The sequence below is a fragment of the Arachis ipaensis genome, chromosome B05 (assembly GCF_000816755.2).
Source record: "Arachis ipaensis cultivar K30076 chromosome B05, Araip1.1, whole genome shotgun sequence".
Taxonomy (NCBI): domain Eukaryota; kingdom Viridiplantae; phylum Streptophyta; class Magnoliopsida; order Fabales; family Fabaceae; genus Arachis; species Arachis ipaensis.
Window position 1 is genome coordinate 14,101,371 of NC_029789.2, and position 8,876 is coordinate 14,110,246.

Below are 8,876 nucleotides of genomic sequence, written 5' to 3' on the forward strand. Positions count from 1 at the left end.
ATTCAAGTCTCATAAAATTTTTACAAATAAAAAATAATTAATTTATATTATGCAATATATAAAACAATTACTATATTATTATTACATTATAGATTAAAATTTACTAATTTAAATTTGTTTTTATTTTTAATATAAATATTAAAAATAAATCAAAATTTTATAATTAAATGTAGTGTAACAAAATATATATAATATTAATTAGTTTTTAAAAAATTCTAAAAAAATAGTTTCTTTTATTTTAGTCAAATAACTATTTATTAAAGTGGACAAACTAATTAATTTCTTTTCATATACAGTTTTTTTTAAGACATAAAAGTAATTGATTGGGATATTGGTTAATATAATTAAAGTTACTATTTCGTTAAAATTGTAATTTAGAGGAAAATCTCAGTTAATTTTAGTATATAAATCTTAAATTTGAAAACATATTTTGATTTATTTTATTTTCATTTAAAATAATCACTACATAAGTTAAAATTTTATTTTAAAGTTATATTCAAACTTCAATTTTGTTGAGTTAAGAAATTAACTAACATAATTGATGATGACAAACATTAGATTATTGGGTTAATTATCAAATTAGTTTTGATTATTTTGGTTTAGTGATGCAGGACAAAATTAATATATAAAGGCAGCCCAAAGAAAACAAAGCAAGGAACCAACGGGCTGAACTTGAATCAAACCGGATCCAAGCCCGATTACTTCTCTCATTCAAACCCTTCCCATGTGCTTTCACTAAAAGCAACGTACACTTTTTTCTCTTGCTCAGAAAGTAGAGAAGTAAGAGAAAGTTTAGTCCCTAAGTTGTTCACCAAAGAAGCAAGAAAGAGAAGGTTAAGCAAAAGGTTAAAGTCTAATCACCCACATCAAACTGTATCAAGAAGTCAGAAGCCAAAATGTGATTTTATTTCCTTATACATGCATCATATCTTCTTCTCTTCATCTTTAACGTTCTGCCTATCCATTCTGGGTTACATGAGAAAGATGATCTCTGCTCTTCACTGATGTGCATCTACGGTCATATGTGAGTCTTGGAGACCAAGTTATTTTTCAATGGCCAAGATCTGGGTTTACTATTGAAAATATTTATTTCTGTTGTCCTGTGGCTTTCGGTCAACAAGAGAAGTTAGAACCAAAATTCCTATTTTGAGGATTAATGGAAAAAAGTGAGATGGTGGGTTGGTGAAGCACACAGCTCGAGAGTTGACCTAGGGAGTGTAACTCAGTAACATGCAAGGTGTAACACCCTACCACACTAAGCTTTACGCTTAAGCCGTAAAATAGAGGTGGTGTGGTATTACGACCTCTAAAATAAAATGAGTACATGTAATAGCAGAAGAATTATAATATGCTAGGAGCCTTGAAGAAAAGAGGAAACAAAAATTGCAAAATAAAAGCGCAACGCTCTAGGAACGGGTTAACCTGCGTGCTAAGGAAACCATAACTATTATACATATGATAACAGAAGTAGGAATAGAGTGCCAAAGATACAAAATAACAAGCTCCTAACTCAGCCTGCGAAGTCAAGACTGGCCAGAGAATATTTACATATATATACATACATATCCAAGACCCAAAAGTACATATACACAATCCTGCCTCTCCATAAACCTCTAGGAGGATCAAAAGAACAAGATATGCGGAGAGAAAACTAAGTACATATATACACATCATAGCATAACAAAATAACTCTGTAACCACTCCGCTTCAAGGGTCCAGACGCCTAACGAGATGTCTCTCGGCCTGCATCTGAAAAACAACAACATAGTATGGAATGAGAACCGGAGGTTCTCAGTATGGTAAATGTGCCACACACATAATATATAAGGTCCTGGGAATGCCAGAGGCAATCCTAGAACGCCGACACTCAGATTATAGAGCTTAAAGTATTAAACAGGAGCCATAAAAGGTGATTTTCTAAAAATATTTAAACCCAACTTAACTTAACCTTAAATCTAAGTCCCATACTGCCATTCCTCCATACCTCCAACTTCATCATGTATTTTCACAGACAAATAGACAGATAAAGGCAAGCACAAGAAGGTTACAAATACTGCAGGTAACAAATACACATTTAAAATGGCAAGTACATATAGGCACACCCAATTAAAGCACAAGCAAGTAATTCAAGTAATATGCAGATGATGCATGCCTGTCCTATTACCCAAACTTCACATAAGCAAGAGTGAACGTTTCTCTCAAGCTAATTGGATCCTAAAACATCAAAAATCAAAGAAATTCAACATTCCCACTTAAAATTCGAAAATTGGGGGAAAAGAAGGCTGAGTGCAAAATAGTGAGTTACCCATGAAATTGTTTCGGTAAAAACGTAGAGCTCGACGTGGTGAACGCGTGGCCGCAAACGGTGCGGCGATCGGAGCTCGGACGGAGAAGTTACGAGGATCGGAAATTAACGTAAGGTTTCGGGAGCTTTTTCTCATTTCTCCTCTCCCTGGAAGCTGCAAGCTTCGTTTACGCTGAATGAAAGAAAAGAGAAGGCTTCGGTCTTCTTAAGTGATGGGCTGGTTGGGCCCACGGGCCCGGTTTGGGCCCGGTTCGGCCCGTTCGGTCCAATCTTGGACCGATTTTTTCGAAATTAGTGTCAAAATTCTCGTTTCGATGAGCTCTATCCTAATTTAATATAATATTCACATTTCTAATCCTCCTTATTAAAAACTAATTTATTGACTAATTATCTACTAATTTAATCGGGGTTTACACAAGGAGATACAAAAGAAGTTTTTCTCACCATTCAGAGATCAAGGAGAGATAACCAGTATTCTTGAGGTGTATGTTCTGAGAAGAGCTCTCTGAAGAAGTTCATCGACTTGGACAGTACTTCCTAGTCAAGGAGCATTTCGCCAGAATGAAGAACTGAATCAGAGGCTAGCAAATCTGGTTTATCACATAGCAAAGAGGCTGTTGAAGAGTCAATCTCCTTCATGTTTTGTAAATTGTAATTTACTTTTCAATGTTTATCTTTCTGTAATCTCTTGAGGTAAAAGGCAGAATGAGAGAGCTCAAGTAAAAGCCTAAGAGTGGAAAGAGGCAGAGTGATACACTTGAGTGAAAATCCTAGAGTGATTTCAGATTTCTTTAGGTTGATTCTGTGTCTTGTATCTTGTACCTGTGAGGTACCCCTTTCTTAGTTGGGTTAGCACTAAGAGTGAAGAGTTAGGTATTAGTATAACCAAGTCAAGTTAGGTTAGAACTTGAGAGTGAAAGGATTGTGTCAATCCTATAGAATTGGTGTATGTAATACTTTAACTATAGTGGAAATTCCACCTCTGTTGTGGTGGAGACTGGAAGTAGGTTGCATTACACAAGGCAACTGAACCAAGATACATTATGGTGTCAGCTTCTCTCTTCCCTGCTCTATTCTGCTTTCTGATATTCATGAGGCAAAAATAAATTGTCTCATAAATTTTCTGCTACTGAGTTCAAATAGAATCAGAATTGAAAGTTTGTATTAAAGGGTTATTTCAGTAACATAAAAGAAAGTCATAGATTCAACCTCCCATTCTCTAAGCCTTCTACAACCTTCAATTAGTATCAGGAGCTAAGGTCTTAAGAATCAAGCTTCACCGCTTGGAGCAAAGGTCCAATGGCGAACAACTTAGGCACAACCACAGTTGCCTATACTCTAACTGAAGGCTAGTCAAACAACAGGCCACCCTTCTTCAATGGGAAGAACTATGCCTACTGAAAAGAGAAGATGAGAATCTTCATTCAATCCATTGACTACAACAAATGGAAGATTGTTGTGAGTGGTCCCAAGATTCCAGCAAAAACAAAAACAAGTGCTGATGGAGTGGTGACTCCTAAAGAAGAAGCTGAATGGAATAAAGACGATAAGAAGAAGATGGAGCTGAATGCTAAATCCATCAACCTTTTTCACTGTGCTATCAGCTTTGAAGAGTACCGAAAGGTGTCTAGATGCAAGACAGCCAAAGAAATCTAGGAAAAACTCCAAGTTACACACGAAAGCACTAAACAAGTCAAAGAAACGATGATTGATATGCTGCGAAAAGAGTACAAGATGTTTAATATGAAGGATGGAGAAAGAATTGATGAAGTGTTTGAGAGATTCTCAATCATAATCAACAACCTCGATGCTATGGGTACAAACTATTTAGAACAAACCCTAGTGAGAAAACTCCTTAGAAGCTTCACAAAAAAATGGGAAACCACTGCCACTGTCCTAGTCGAGAGCAATAACCTAAGCCCTATAAATTATGATGAGCTGAGAGGAAAACTCCTTGCCTATGAAATCACACACACAAAACCGGACTCAAAGAAGAAGGGAACAACCCTCAAGTCAAAAATAGAATCAAAAGAGAGTGAGTCTAGTGATGGTATTTCAGATGATGAGCTTATGTTTTTTGTTAGGAGATTTAGAAGGATGATGAAGAACAAGGGCAAGTACAAGGGTTCAACCTCAAAGAAACACAAGATGGACTTGAGTAAGGTGACTTGTCATCATTGCAAGGAGGTTGGACATTTCAAGCTAAACTGTCCGAAGCTCAAGAAGGAGGACAAAGGGAAGAAAGAAAAGAAGAGAGTGCTCATGGCAGCTTGGGAGGATCTTGAGAATGACTCCAATGAGGAAGAAGATTCTGAAGGTGAAGATAAAATCTACTTCATGGCTGGTAATAATCATCTTGATGAGGTAAATTACTATGACTTATCTATAGATGATTTACATGCTATAATTGACGATCTTACACTAAACACCTTAAAACTGCTGGATAAATACACTAAGTGTAAATCTGAAAAAGATATATTGAAAGCAGAAAATGATTTTTTGAGAGAAAAGCTAAAGGAAACTGAATGTGCTTTGGAAATTATTGAAGAAAATAGATTTCTAAAATCTGAACTTGAAAAACTAAAAGGAAAGCACATTGTGAATCCTTCTCATGAACTTATTGCTGAAAATGAAAGACTAAACAAAATGGTTAAGAGGCTGAATGACAACTTAGCAAAATTTGCTCAAAGTTCCAGTAACTTGGACAAATTACTTGCAAGCCAAAGACCATTGTTCAAAAAATTCAGTTTAGGTTATATAACCAAGGAAAGTACAGTTTTTAATGAATCCTCTATAAAATTTGTGGCATCTTCATCAAAAACTAAATCCACTTCCAACAGATCTGATCTTGGAAATGCTTCCACACATGAGGAGGAATCTGATGAATTTTGTACTAGTGAAATTGAGCCTTTTTAAAAAACCGAAACAACATAAGATAGGCCAGGTTTGGGATACATTTCGAATAAGGAGGTTGCTTTCAAAAATCCACCATTTTACAACAAAACCTCGTATTCAAAAAGTACAAATGTTTCAAAAAATTCTGGTTGGAACACTTTTGCAAAGAGGAACAATCTCAATAAAAATCAGTTTGTCAAAAAGAAGAGCACCTCTTCTAAAAACCAGAAAATTCCAGTCCTTTAATCATTTCCAGCAAAATAAATCATCTCAGTTTCAGAAATATGCATCAGAAAATCGTTATTTAAATTGTAAGAAATTTGGTCACTCACATTCCCAATGCTTCATTGAAAAAAGAATGGTGGGAAACCAAGTTTACAATGTTGTGTGTGATTTCAATGCACTTGGGCAACCAAGATGGATTAACTTCAAAGGATCCAAATTAATTTGGATACCTAAGGTTACTTGAAGTTTTTCATGCAGATTTGTCTAGCATCCAAGAACAAAAGGGATATGTGGTACTTAGATAGTAGATGCTCAAGGCACATGACTGGAAGGTCAACTTACTTCATCAAACTAAACAAGTATGATGAAGGTTTTGTGACCTTTGGAGATGATGAAAAAGGTAAAATAGTTGCTGTTGGAAAAGTAGGTAATAAGCACTCTACTTTCATTGATGATGTCTTTTTGGTAAATGGCTTGAGGCACAATCTTTTAAGTATAAGTCAGCTGTGTGACTTAGAATATTTGGTCACTTTCAAAAGACTTGAATGCTGTGTGGTAAATGAAAAGACCAATGAAATGCTTTTCATTGCTAAGCATTATAATAATGTGTATGGACTCACCCTTGATGAACTAAAGGATCAAAATGTAGCGTGTTTTCATTCTAAAGAATCTAAAAAGTGGCTATGGCACAAGAGATTGGGCCATGCAAGTATGTTTCAAATAAACAAACTTGTAAAGAAAGGGTTAGTAAGAGGTCTTCCTTTGATAAGGTTTGACAAAGACATCACTTGTGATGCTTGTCAAATGGGAAAACAAACAAAAAGTTCATTTAAATCAAAGGAAGACATCTCTACTAACAGGCCACTTGAATTGCTACATATTGATTTGTTTGGTCCAACAAGAACTCAAAACCTAGGTGGTAAACATTATAGTTTAGTGATTGTGGATGACTATTCTAGGTTTGGTTGGGTTTTATTTCTTGCACACAAAAATGAAGCCTTTTCGGCCTTTGAAATCTTTTGCAAGAAAATTCAAAATGAAAAGGATTTAAAGATCTCTTCTATAAGAAGTGATCATGGAACCGAATTTGAAAATCATTTATTTGAATTCTTTTGTGAGGAATTTGGAATATCTCACAACTTCTCTTGTCCAATGACACCACAACAAAATGGTGTTGTGGAAAGAAGAAATAGAAGCATTCAAGAAATGACAAGAGCTATGCTTTGTGAGAGCAATGTTCCAAAATTTCTTTGAGTTGAAGCGGTTAACACAGCTTGCCAAATTTTGAATAGAACTATCAGAAGGAAATTTTTGAAGAAAATCCCTTATGAACTTTGGAAAGGTTCCCCACCAAACTTGGACTACTTGCATATCTTTGGATGTAAATATTTTGTTCTAAATAACAAAAAAAATTTGGGAAAATTTGATCCAAAGGCATATGAGTGTTTATTTGTAGGATATTCCACAACTAGTAAAGCATATAGAGTTTATCATCAAGATGCTAGAATAATTGAAGAGTCCATACGTGTTACATTTTGTGATACTAACTTGGTGCAAAGTGTTTTGGAAGATTGGGATGCAGGGAATCAAGCTCAAAAGGATGATGAGACTGCACAAAATCATGAAAATAAAATTCTGGACAAGCTGAACCAGAAACTGCAGTGGCTGAAAATTTAAGAGACAATTCCATTTTGTCTCATGAATTTGAAGGACATCCTGAAACCAGCAGTACCCAGAATCTTTTGGTAACTGAATCTGCCTCCAAGTCCACCAGACCTTGTAAATGGAGATTCTTGAAGAATTATCCTGAGGAATTTGTCATTGGGGACGTCTCTCATGGGGTTAAAACTCGGTCTTCAACTAGAAAGGCAAATGAAGAAACAAACATTGCCCTTCTCTCTCAAATGGAGCCTCAGAATGTCAAAGAAGCTCTTAATGACCCTTCTTGGGTAAAGGCAATGGAAGATGAGCTTCTTGAATTTAAGAAGAACCAAGTTTGGACATTGGTTCCAAGGCCGAATGGAAAGAAAATGACCGGCACCAAGTGGATTTTTCGAAACAAGCTAAGAAAGGATGGTAGCATTACTAGAAACAAAGCAAGACTAGTGGCACAAGGATATGACCAAGAAGAAGGAATAGACTTTGATGAATCTTTTGCCCCTGTTGCCCGAATGGAAGCCATAAGACTTCTCTTAACTTATGCTGCATTTTGTAATTTTAAATTATATCAAATGGATGTGAAATGTGCATTCTTAAATGGTGTGATAGATAGGGAAGTGTATGTGGAGCAGCCACCTGGTTTTGAAAATAAAGAATTTTCCAACCATATTTTTAAATTATCAAAAGCTCTCTATGGTTTGAAACAAGCTCCTAGAGCTTGGTATGAGAGACTTAGCACTTTTCTTTTGAAAAATAGTTTTCAAAGAGGCACCACAGACACTACTTTTTTTATAAAAAATTCTAATGATTCTTTCATTCTAGTCCAAATATATGTTGATGACATTATTTTTGGATCAGCCAATGAATCCTTTTGTGCTGAATTTGAAAAATTCATGACAAGTGAATTTGACATGAGCATGATGGGTGAACTTAATTTTTTCCTTGGGCTACAAATTAAACAAACTGAAAATGGTATTTTCATTCATCAAGAGAAGTATGCCAAGGAACTAGTTAAGAAATTTGGTATGGAAAATGCCAAACCCATGGGAACTCCCATGCACCCTAATTCTAAATTAGACAAGGGAGAAACTGAGAAAGATGTAGATGAGACTAGGTATAGAGGAATGATTGGTTCTCTTATGTACTTAACTTCCTCTAGATCCGATATTGTGCAAAGCGTTGGAATGTGTTCAAGGTTCCAATCTAAACCTAAAGAGTCTCATCTTTCTGTAGTTAAGAGGATCATTAGATATGTTCATGGCATATCCAATTTTGGTCGTTGGTATCTTAAGATTGATGATTTTTCTGCAGTTGGTTATTGTGATGCAGATTTTGCCGGTGATAGAGTTGATAGAAGGAGCACATCAGGCTTATGTTGCTTCCTTGGAAAGTCCTTGAATGTTTGGTCAAGTAAGAAGCAGCCAGCAGCGGCTTTATCCACTGTAGAGGCTGAGTCTATAGCTGCTTCTTCTTGTTGTTCTCAGCTCATGTGGTTAAAAACACAACTTGCTGATTACAAGTTAAATGCTAAAAATATTCCCTTGTTGTGTGACAATATGAGTGCCATTAATATTTCTAAAAATCCAGTTTTGCACTCTAAGACTAAACATATTGAAGTGAAATTTTGCTCAATAAAAGAACATGTTCAAAAGGGGGATATTAGCATTTAATTTATTAAATCAGAGGAGCAATTAGCTGATATTTTTACTAAACCACTAACTGAGGACAGATTTTGCATGCTTAGGACTAGTCTAGGGATTTTAAGCCATGATTCATTGATTGCTGATGTGTT